Source organism: Abramis brama (assembly GCF_963993115.1).
Source record: "Abramis brama genome assembly, chromosome: 20".
NCBI classification, from domain to species: Eukaryota; Metazoa; Chordata; class Actinopteri; order Cypriniformes; family Leuciscidae; genus Abramis; species Abramis brama.
Genome location: NC_139982.1, coordinates 8,418,956 through 8,421,848, shown reverse-complemented (window position 1 = coordinate 8,421,848; position 2,893 = coordinate 8,418,956). Strand labels below are relative to the sequence as shown.

Below are 2,893 nucleotides of genomic sequence, written 5' to 3'. Positions count from 1 at the left end.
CAACCCCAACCCCAGACTGTGATACAGCATCATCAAATTTGGATTTGCAGGAAGCTCCCATCATGTCTTCCTTTGCTGACAAGGCTGATAAGGAATACAAACCAAATCATATTAAGATTACATTTAATTTCTTCCACATTTACCAGCTTTGATGTCATTGTTAAATTTAAATATTCTGCTACCTTTGTTAACGAACACCACAAGATCTAACTTTAAAACAGCAAGAACAGATAGGCCTCAGACTACAGTACACTGTGCCCTTTTATGCCAGGATATGTTATAATGTAGACTCTGTACATTTTCCACAGTAAAAAGTTCATTAATATCACTTGTTTAACACTTGTATGAGATAAAGACTCCTATCATGCCAGTGGCTTGACATGTCAAAAGCTATTCTTAATGTGCAAGAGGTGAAAGTGCGATGACCATTTACTGTACAGTAGCAATTATGAGCAGAAGCATTTATTCAAAGCAGATTAAAAATGAGGAACATCAAACACTTTCTCATAAGAGCCAACAGTATTTGTAGTACACATTACTAGGTATAACTTATAACGGGTTGTAAGGTATTGGTCAGACTGCGACGTAGGAAATCTCTCTCACTTTCGATGTCCTTATATTTATCCTCAAGGAACTTCATTTTAGCTTTTAAAAAAGCATTTTCTTCCTTCATTTTCTTTGTAGGGAATCCTGCTGAGTTGGTGCTGTTGCTGATGCTCCTGGTGGAATATAGAAAAAACACTGTTGCACTTTAACACCCTATCTAAATAGCTATATTATATCTATATTAGTAAACTAAAACATTTACTAGCCAATGGCGATGCTGTTGCCAAGGTGTGAGGTAATGCACGATGCATAATTAATTCTCAAGTCAAGATCATGGTAATACAGTAATGACTCAAGTATTACCAAATCGTTTAGAAGGAATTACTAGGAAATGTATTTTTGTTTAATAACACAGAAAAAAAAAAAAAAAAAAGGTAAAATTTAAAGATTGTGCAAGCTTTGATTAAGGAGATCCCATTAATGCAGTAACAATACATAATAGGGGTGTGACGAGATCTCACGATATTAAAACATGACATTAAAACGTGATATTTCTCGTTGAGGTGAAAAGCTGTCCCGTCAAACCCCTAATATTTCATGATGATTAATATCATGTGTTTAAATTTGATGGTTTCATTATAAATATGGTGATTATCTCTATGATGGACACCCAACTTCAATTATATTAAACATCTGAATCTAGTCATGCCAACAAATGGAAACTCATTTTTAATTGCCTTTAACAAAATATGAACAAGCCTTTGACTCAAAATATCACATTTTCACCTGCATCGTGAAACACGGATGTTTAGGAAAGAGCAGCAGAATGGTTTTGTGGTTTAGGAATATCAGCACTAACTCTTATTTCATATCAAATAAATTACTATCGATAAATGTATATTTTTAAAGTCTTTAGAAACTTTGAACTAAACATTGATATTGTGTAGTTTGTGATCCTCCATCAGCAGCTGCAGTTTCTCTCAGCTGTATCAGTGCAGTCACTGTGACGTCTGACTGACAGAGGTTTTTGTACGACTCTTTATCACTGTGTGAACACATATTTACTGTTGATCCAGTGTTCACTCTGACAGTAATAATCTCCTGTATCTTCAGTCTGGACTCCACTGATGGTCAGAGTAAAATCTCGTCCAGTACTTACTGTTCCACTGCCACTGAATCTAGATGGAGTGTTTGACTGGAGTTGATTCACTCCATAAATCAGGAGTTTAGGAGCTTCTCCAGGTTTCTGCTGATACCAGTGTAATTGGATGCTGTATATTCCTACATCTATATTACACTCTATTGTTGCTGTTTGACTCTGTTGGACAGTTTTAACTTCAGGTTGAGTCAGAGTCACTCCTCTGGATTCTGAAGAAGAGAAAAGAAAAACTATTAGTGTTTAAAACTATTATCATCATATACTTTTACAAAAACACCAAAACCAGAGTCAGTTTTTACATCTTACCTTGAATAAACAGTGCAATGGTCCAGATGAAGATGTTGATTGTGTTCATTGCTGTAGTTTAGTCTTGTGTGATGATGAAGAGTGTGTTCTGTTCTGCTCTCAGTCATGAAGTGTTAAACTCACAGCACTATAAACACTCTCAGAGCACTGAAGCATGTGCTGACAATGCAAAGAAGTGGGCAGGATTTACAACAGCTTGTGCTGATAACAAACTAATATACACTAGAGTTACAGAATCATGACTTTATTTAGTATTTTTATTGTGACTCCTGAGACACTGAGGATGTGCAGATGAACGTCCATCTCTGTGTCCATATTCAGTCATGTGACCATCATCACTGCTACACTTCCACTAGATGAACCGCCATCACTAAAGTAAGATCATGAATCATGAGTCTGTTCAGAAAGTATCAGGACTGATTGTGAATCTCTAATCAGAGTTCATGGTGTCACTCCATCTATCATGAAGCCTCATGTGTGTCTGAAATCATCAAATGGAGAAGAAACAGGCTGTTAAAGATGGAGATATATTATCCATCCATCCATCTTCTTCCGCTTATCTGGGGCCGGGTCGCGGGGGCAGCAGTCTAAGCAGGGATGCCCAGACTTCCCTCTCCCTAGACACTTCCTCCAGCTCTTCCGGGGTGACACCGAGGCATTCCCAGGCCAGCCGGGAGACAAAGTCCCTCCAGCGTGTCCTTGGTCTACCCCGGGGTCTCCTCCCGGTGGGACATGCCCGGAACACCTTCCCGGGAAGGCGTCCAGGAGGCATCCGGAAAAGATGCCCGAGCCACCTCAGCTGACCCCTCTCGATGTGGAGGAGCAGCCGCTCTACTCTGAGCTCCTCCCGAGTGACCAAGCTTCTCACCCTATCTCTAAGGG

General features: G+C 39.2%; 1 long non-coding RNA gene across 1 annotated transcript; it reads right to left on the bottom strand.

The window, feature by feature from the left end:
* Positions 1-446: 446 nt before the first annotated feature.
* Positions 447-2,124, bottom strand: LOC311071514. The gene is made up of 2 exons (XR_014603888.1): positions 2,012-2,124; positions 447-1,914 (listed from the first exon to the last, which is right to left on the bottom strand). It is a non-coding gene; the product is annotated as an uncharacterized lncRNA (long non-coding RNA).
* Positions 2,125-2,893: the final 769 nt, after the last annotated feature.